General features: G+C 42.3%; 1 pseudogene; it reads right to left on the bottom strand.

The window, feature by feature from the left end:
- Nucleotides 1-5,637: 5,637 nt before the first annotated feature.
- On the bottom strand, nucleotides 5,638-6,125 carry LOC147455093 (co-chaperone protein p23-1 pseudogene; annotated as a pseudogene).
- Nucleotides 6,126-9,391: the final 3,266 nt, after the last annotated feature.

Here is a 9,391-nt window from a genome sequence, read left to right as displayed (position 1 = left end):
AATGATCAAATCTGAGTGCCAAAACGTAGATTGTGCTCTTACCTATCACCTGACCCAAGTGAGCCCAATCCCGTAGCTCCAAAATGAATCAATGATCATGGAAAGGAAAAAATCATAGAATGCTACACACCTGCTCCCGAGCTAGTTTGGGTACCAAAGAAAGAACGATTTGTTCCACCTAGCTCAGGAAGGGGGGAGTCCCATGAAGCTTTTAGCTCCTCATGTAATACATCCATAGAGGTAAAAGCTTCGACACCGCCTCCATCTATAGTAGTGGACCTCCATGAAGCTACAAAAGAATCCACACCTCCCAGTGTTCAAGAATCACCTGATGAACCACTTCAAGTTTGATCCTGGGAGAGTACCTTACCATCGTTGCAACTTGACGAGGCACCTAGGGTAATAGAAAACTACTGGCAAAAATCCTCACCTATTACCAACTGGAACAATTGGTTTCAAAGGGTGACAAGCTCATTTCAAACGGTATGATCTACCCAAGGAAGGGGGGAGTGTTTTCTGACAGTCATCATTCACTTGCTTCCCTCTCAACCTTTTTCCCTGACCTCTTAATCTCCGATCTTAGGGAATGTACATATAAAGCTTTATACTCACAAAAAAAAAAAAAAGGAGCAAGAGCAATTAGCAAACGAGTATGCACATTAAAAGTCAAAACATTGACTCAGACCTACACATGTCACATCTGGTACAGTGAAACAGAAACCTATGCCATAAAACACCTTTGATCCTCATCACTTGAGTGATGGAGGGTAAGGTAAGATTAGTACGATAGGAGTGTTTCTGTTTTAGAGTTGAGAGATTAGCGAAGTTCTCTTTTCCCACTAATGTGCCTCCTGGAGGTATTCCTTTTGTTTCCTAGTGTGTACAGGAGCGTGTTGCTATTGATAGGATTTGGACCTTCATGGAACCTTCAAATCAAGCGCGACCATCAACACAAACAGGTGTTTTATGTCCATTAGCATTGCCCTTATCTTTTTGCATCCATGTTTGTCTGCCTTGATTGTGATTGGTAGCATAATATTCACCGCATTTGCTTAGTATCAAACATTTAATTCAATGTAATGTTTTGTCATAATCACTTGTCTAGGTGTAAAAATCAAGCAGTCCAACTAAGCTAGTTTGACCAAGCTAGATATTAGAAATCTTCTCTTAATACCATGGGGAATGCCTTCCTAATAAACAATGGTTACTTAGGTTCTTAATCCGATTTAGGCAGCATTGTATGAAATGTACTAGGGCTTTCTAGTGGGCTTGACCCTATTGACCTTTAGCTTAAGTATTATAAAGGGAGTTTACTAATGTGATGAGCCTGGGGAGGGTAACAGTGTTATATGGCCCCCCAAAGTTACAAAATTTAAATGCTGAAAATGAACAAGCAAAAAATCAAAGTGCCACAATGTAAAATTTTAAGCTGGAAGAGAAATCTCAGCTTGAATTGGTACTTCACTCACATGTATCGCCTATGGTACTAGAGCCCTAGAGGTTCCCAGTGTGGGCGTTTTTCTAAAAATGCAAAAAACCCAAGGCATACAAAATAAGCACACACATCATAATTGAATCAATGTGAAAAGACTTTGGGGGGTCAAAGAAAAAGTAATCAGTCAGGCGATGATTTCATGAGAAATTCCTTTTATGGTATCTTAACTACACGGTTTTCTAGATATAGCGTCTAGTCAGCCCTCGAACATAAAAACTTGGCTCTCGCGATTAAACAACTTAATTGACCACAGAAAATTAAGAAGCTTACCCATTGTATTAATATTCGATCTCTAGTGCTTTTTGACCGTCAAATTAGCGACCCCAGACTTGTTTAATTTTTTACCTTTACATCTGTTTATGCATTTGATTACATTGCAATTCAATGTTCATTGCTACCAAATTGTTTGAAATTCTTTTACCAATCAATTTTTCTACCTAAAACTGCATATGCTTTTTAAGAGAATGCAATTACTGTGCCAATGTTGTTTGATTTTGCAGTGACTGAAGAAGGCTAAGGACATTCATCTCAAATGCTCTTCCACCTCGACGACCCAGCTTCAACTCAATAGCTTCCGAGGACGGAATCTACATCAGGAAGGGGGGCATGTTAACCCTCACGGCACACGGACACCCTATGATCTATAAACGTTGTATTATTTAGAGTCAGGTACCGGGCTTGTCGGACCAATAGGAAAAGGGTAAGAGTGATCGCCGATGAGAGGCGCACTCTAACACGAACATGCTAGGGTTAGTTGGCTAAGCATGGGCGCCCAAGTGTGAATGGGGTGAGCTCCTATAAAAGCCAACTAAACCTAATTTTTACTCATTCTCTCATTTGTGCAATAGAAGAGTGCTCTTTCTCCATCTCCATCTTCTTCTTCTTCACCTCCTCGTGTGTGTGTGTGTGAGAGAGAGAGAGAGAGAGGGAGAGTGTGTGTGCGATCGAGCATTACGAAGGCACGACGGCGGCGAAGCGGTTGAGCGCGGCACGACTGCAGCTTCTTCTTCATCGCGGCGAGGAATCCACCACGAAGGCGAGCGTAGAGCGGTGAGTGACACACCCTTTGTTTTCTTGAGCTTGCTAGTTTAGGCTTGTTGTGTGCTTGGAGCCGTTTGTGGCTCGCATACGGTGTATTGGCAAGTCCCTTGCTTCGACAGTGCGGCAAGGAGCGCACACACGACAATCTCTACCTCTTGGTCGAAGCATCGCTTTGTCGAATCCTAAGCTGCAAGTGGATTCGTCCCCCCACTCTCAAGCCTCTCGAACTTGCTCACCTCTCAAGCTCTCGAACCAGCTCACCTCGGCTCCCTGTAGCAGCTCATGGTGTTGGTTAGATTTTGGGGTGCTTACCCCCGTGGCAAACACGTCCCAGTCGGTCTCCAATCATGCCTAGTGGGATATTGCCTGTTGACCAAAACGGTAGTCAACGCGAGGCTCACGCGATATTGAACCCACTGCCTCGGCTCTCAGACTCTGGAGCTCTACCGCCTCACCTACACGCATGCTCATGACCCTTGGAGAGAGTAGCTGATGATAAGCTCCAACGAGGTGTAGTGTCCCCAAAAAACATCGCCACCGACTATGCCGGTCACCTGCACCAACATGGGGGCAAGCACCCCGAAATTTAACCATTGCCTAGCAGATCCATCTGGCATGTTCATGTTTTTCTTGTTCACACCGCACTTCACTTCAATGTCGCATCTGGTCTAGATTAGAAGCGTGTTCAAATTGAGGTTGCGGGCAGTCTTTGCCAGACGGTTGCCACATATCCAAGGACAGTTCAGTTAAACGTACTTGCATAACAATATTAATAGGCACATGCTTCTTTACTTCGTTAGCGTAGTGGGAAATTCCAAATTCCTAACCTCTCGTTAGCCCACGTGGCTCCTATTTTAAAAACTAGTCTTGCTTGGTGGGCCTGCTATATAACATCTATAGAATATAACAGGACATATGCAAGTTGATATTTAGTATCTAGCACTGAAGGGAACAAGAGCATGACTAATTTGGCTATTGCATGTGTAGTGATCCTCTTGCTATTGCATGTGTAGGTTTTGTCACACTGATCGATACGTCTATAATGCTAAGCAACTGTGTGTGTAGTTGTCGAGAAAAGAGAATACACTGTATGTAGTCAGGTACATGGATGGCAATATATCTTTGATGAAAATTAGTTATTTTACAAGAAGTACAAGTCGTCCATGAGTATTTGATTTCTGCATGTTACAAAGCGTTCAGCAATAATATTGTAGTGAGTGCAACAGGACTGTCTATTTCATTTGTTTTACGGCCTCATTTGTCGTTGTACGTGAGATTTTCTGCCACGCAAGAGGGACACAGTTCTAGATTGTGAGCAAGGATGTCAATTGCATGATCCAATCTTTATATAATGGAATAATTTCAAACCATGACCTAGCATATGGACGGTGAGCTGCTTTCAACTTTGTTGCAGTTCGTTTCCTGGGTTCATGACACTTGGACTGTAATCTTACAGGCCATGAGAACTTCATATTGACACCTAGTATGGGAGAAATGAGGACAAATATAATATGGCATCCATTGTTTAGGCCTAAAGTAAAGATGCACAAAGTGCATTTACGATTGTAATATACTACATATGTTTACTACTCAAAGACTTCTATATATAATTAACATATATAGATGTTGGTCGACATTGATTGTATAGTTTTGAAAGGAGCATGACAGTAAAGCAAACTGAAGGAAGAAAGGTACTAAATTCTAAAACAAGCAAATCGATAAAGCATCAATCAATTGCAATTTGAAATGAAGTGCTTTACTGGCTTGAAATGTTGTACATATGTTTTTGGATTGTCCAAGCTACATGCCGATCTTTGACTCAAGCTACAAAAAAGGAATGTGAATAGTTAAACATTTCATCTTACAGTGAAGCCCCATAAATTGAAGATGCTAAGTATACAGTGCACGGCATGCAGAAGTGCCATACAAAAGTATGGTGGAGAGTTGGCATTGTGGTCTCTCCAAAAATTATAAGAAATGGAAGCCATGCCCTGCCCCGTAGCGTTTATGTGATGCGCCAAGCAAACACATAGTCATGGGGAATTGGATGGAGATAACAAACCTTGCAGTGTAGTCCAGCTCTGAGTTACGCATGTGCAATCCAAATGTCCAGTGTTGTGAGTATATGTTCTCTCTACAAGACACAAAATACACATTAGCATAAATACATGGCATGTAGCATATTGATTAAGCTTATTGTATTTGATTGACAAGAGAAAGGTTCCATTTCTCTCTCTCTCTCTCTCTCTCTCTCTCTCTCTCATGGAAAAGGTCTGTTCTAGTGCTATTGAAATAGAAGATATCATATTTAAATCGCATAATCTGAATCGAGTCAACAATGAACAGTTACGGGCATGAATCTCTCTCTCTCTCTCTCTCTCTCTCTCATGGCACAGGTTTGTTCTAGTGCTACTAAAACAGAAGATATCAGATTTCAATTGGTAATCAGTTGACATAATCTGGAATCGACTCAACAGTAAACAAATGCGAGCTCTCTCTCTCTCTCTCTCTCTCTCATGGCAGAGGTATGTTCTAGTGCCACTGAAACAGAAGATATCAGATTTCAATCGGTGATTAGTTGGCATAATCTGGAATCGAGTCAACAATAAATAGATACGAGCATGAATCTCTCTCTCTCTCTCTCTCTCTCTCTCTCTCGGCAGAAGTCTGTTTTAGTGATCAGTTGGCATAATCTAGAATCGAGTCAACAATAAACAGATACGGGCATGAATGTCTCTCTCTCTCTCTCTCTCTCTCTGTGCAGAGGTCTGTTCTAGTGATCAGTTGGCATAATCTAGAATTGAGTCAACAATGAACATATACGGGCATGAATGTCTCTCTCTCTCTCTCTCTCTCTCTCTCTCTTTCGGAGACATGAAAACTTGAATTATATTGAAATACCCACCAGAAAAACAGTAAATCCGTATGTAATGCATGATTCTACAAGTCATGTGCACTGATTCCCATGAATATCACAGTAATGACTACCCTTATCAACCTAGTACCATATAAAGGGCATGGGTTTTCTATCTACTCCTCTTCAACGAGCAACCTATCCAACAATGATGGACTCGTATGAGTTTCAAAGTCTCTCTTACTTCTTAGGTCTTTGCTTGGCTCTCTGCAGGAGGTACTGATACATCTTCATCATCATTGTTTGGCTCATCCCATGTCACCGCCAGGATTGAAGCCCGGAAAACCACCCATGGATCCGAGATCAAAATTGTCAAATTCATTCTTGGTAACATCTTCCTCATCCTCATCTACCCACTTGTCCCAATCCACCTTTAAGTAAGGAGGCGACTTCCCTGCACCTTTCAAAAGCCTTTTCCACTAGCCTTTCTCACTTTTGACCAAAGCACAGAAAACATTTCTTAGCCCTATGCTAGTCTTGCTTTCCTCAATATTTATCTTTTCAAAAAGGTCCTAATCAAGCTCATAATCGGTAGCAGAAAAACAAAAATTTCCCTCCGGTTCAATCTTGACTTTTGGGTCCTTTGCGTCAGGTAAATCTATGGTTATGAGAACCTTATCACACCTTTGAGCCCAATTCACCTCAGGATGCCGCCCCATGATCGTAGGCTCCCCTTCCTCTCTGGTCTCTACGTCGACATTTGGCGCACTCTGTTGCTGAAGGGCAAGAACGTTAAGAGATTTTCTCTCTCTCTCTCTCTCTCTCTCTCTCTCTCTCTCTCTTTTGGCAAAAAGTCAGGGCTGTATATTACTGAGTACAATATAATCCCTAGCGGATGCCAAAATAGCCTATCCCGTGGAGTGTACAAGATGAATGTAAGGAGGAGAGCCACTATAGTGACTACTCGACTAGAAAAATCTCATGGTGGTCGGTGTGATGAGTGGAGGAGAAACCACCGAGGAGGGGCATAATGCCAGGTAATCTGGCCACCTGTCAGTGTGAGGAAGAGTGGGGAGTGGGCCCAACGCCGAAGGAAGGCAAATCGGCGAGCCTCGGCTGCTCGAGATGTACCTGAGGAAGAATCCCACTGCCAAATCAAGGTGTGAATGATTTCCAGCCAAATGGCAGCGAGGGTATCCTGAAGGAGCTGTGGATCCGCACTCAGAATGTGAAGACAACGAGCTCTCCAAACATTCCATAGTGTAATACTAGTGATGACTGAAAAAACTTCATCACGTGTCTGAGAATCCCCATGCCAAGTAATATGTGGTATCATAGCCAAAGTCCCTCGCCGATAACCAGTAGAGGTAAGCATGAAGGCTGGATCTGTGGCTGAGCCCTCGTAGAAAAGATGCGGGCCGGGCATCGGCATAAACCATGAGACAAATCCCCAAGTGATAAATCCATGCTGAACACCTGCTCTGCTGAGTAGAAAGCAAACTGCAAGCCACACTACATGGGAAGCTGAGCATGATCAAAGACAATGTGCAGGTGACTTAAGTAGTCGCAAAGGACAACGAGTACATAACGGATCATCACCCATAGTAGCTAGCCAAGTCCCAACTGGAAGTCCCGCATGAGCAATCATCCACATGAAAAAAGAAATACGACGAGCCGCATGTAAGTCCCAGATGGTGGACCAAAACTGCTGTAGATAGGCATGGGAGAGGCCTGAATGTAACCAGAAACGCATACGAGTGGGCTGCTTTGGTTGCTGTCTCATCAATGCTAACCTTCCAATCCTGATAGTGTATTCTCTCTCTCTCTCTCTCTCATGCATGGAAGAGGTCTGTTCTAGTTCTACTGAAACAGAAGATAGCAGATTTCAATCGGTGATCAGTTGGCATAATCAGATACGGGCATGAATCTCTCTCTCTCTCTCTCTCTCTCTCTCTCATTCTCTCTCTCTCATGGAAGAGGAGCCTTTGGAGACCTGCGAACTACTGTAGCCTCTCTCTCTCTCTCTCATGGCAGTTCTAGTGGCAGTCAACAAACCTGTAGTAGCCTTTGGAACTTCAGACATGGAACTGCTACAGTTCGAACTGTTGGGAACTACTGCGAACTGCGAACTTGCAAACTGGGCTGCAAATTGGGCGAAGGTGATGGCTACGAACCTACAAACTGGGCGATGGTGATGGATGTGAATTGCGCACGTCCAACATTTTTATTATTTAGTTGAAGCTTTTCAGCTGGTGAGCCCGTGAAAAGCATCCACTGACAAGGTGACACGTGGTGTCTTGTGCGTCCAGATAGCGGGAAAAGGACCTTTGGCTCACCAAGTAAAAAAAACCCAGCGCTGACAAGCTCTAAAAAAAACTACGGGAAATTCCAAATTCTTGACCTCTCGTTAGCCCACGTGGCTCCTATTTTTTTAAAAAAAAAACCAGCGCTGACAAGCTCTAAAAACTAGTCTTGCTTGGTGGGCCTTGTTATAAAACTTCTATAGAATATAACATGACATATGCAAATTGACTTTTAGCAGCTAGCATGACTAAAGGGAACAAGAGCAAGACTAATTTGGGAAGGGTGGCATTGCGTGAAAGGGATATACAATCGAAAAACGCTATAATGTTTATGGGAGGAGACAAAGGTAAGTGCATCAATTATTACAAATTATAAGAGTTGTTACAGTTGAGATTATATCCAAGCAAGGTTGTACTACAGATGAATATTTTTCTAGTATACATGCTACATGTAAATTCTTGCAAACGAAAAGTATTTCAATTTTTTTTTTCATTGAATGGTTGGTAGCGCAACATGTCGGCGTGAATTTTTGAAGGTGGATTTCGAGTGTGTTCTGTCTTTCTTCTTTTATAGTTATTTATGTTTTTCCTTTCTTCTTTTGTAGTTATTCCTAGTACAATGAATGAGGACAATGATACATGTAGCTTCACATTTTGTGTTATGTGTTATGGCATCGACAATGCATGTTGCACCGTTTGCCACACCGATTGTGAAGTCGATATTTTCAGTAATCGTGCAGTGCATGCAAATTACAATCGAATCGAGCTCGTTGAACTTAGGGTCTAGGAGACACTACCAAAGGACATTTATGTTACCCGCATTCGTCTTCATTTCAAGTTTTCTAATGTCAGTTTGATTGTACAATCTATTCAAGACAAGGTTGTTATAGTGTTGGATGTCTGACATGTGAGTACAGATTATCATAGTAGAGTTGTTGATGTAGTCATGCACATGAACTTCATCTATAATACATGCACCCAAGGTACAACTGATCTTATCTACGACTGCTTTTCTTTCATGAAAAATGGTGAAGAACTGAAGAAATTTAGGGCATGTCTTATAGAGCATGACATCTTGTACAAAGTTGCATGTAGCCAGTGGACCGAGCTTGTGATATGGCACGTGTTACAAAGCTCCCGTGCGTGACTACAAATTGGGGGTAGCTAGCAGAGCAAGATCACCGAGCAAGAGAACACATTTGTTGTTGAAGGGATCTACCAATTTACTGCTTGTTACATGTCCAAATATCACTCATGAGTCTCATGAATAGAGAGAGGATATTGTTGATTCGTGGCTGGTATCTTGAACTAGTAATGGATTGTAAATAGAATGCTGCTAAGCCTTGTTGTTGCCGCTCCGATGACAAAGCGGCCAACAATAATATAGAAGTGAGGGCAACATGAGTGTCTATTTCATTTATCTATCGACCTTGTTTATTGCTATATATGTGAGGTATGTCGTCGTGCAGCAGAGACATACTTCTAGATTGTGAGCAAAGATGTCACATTGCATGCTCCAATCTTTATACAATGCAGTGAATTCAAACCATGACCTAGCATATGGACGGTAAGCTAGTTTCAAGTTGGCTGCAGTTTACTCTTTAGCTTATTGACGCTTGAACTGTAATCTTCTAGGTCTTGAGAATTTCATACTGACACCTAGTACGGGAGAAACGAGGACATATATAGTATAGCATC

Source organism: Adiantum capillus-veneris, chromosome 6, assembly GCF_014529385.1.
Source record: "Adiantum capillus-veneris isolate H3 chromosome 6, ASM1452938v2, whole genome shotgun sequence".
Classification (NCBI taxonomy): Eukaryota; Viridiplantae; Streptophyta; class Polypodiopsida; order Polypodiales; family Pteridaceae; genus Adiantum; species Adiantum capillus-veneris.
Note: the sequence above shows the minus strand (reverse complement) of the source record. Positions and strands in the feature narration are given on the sequence as shown.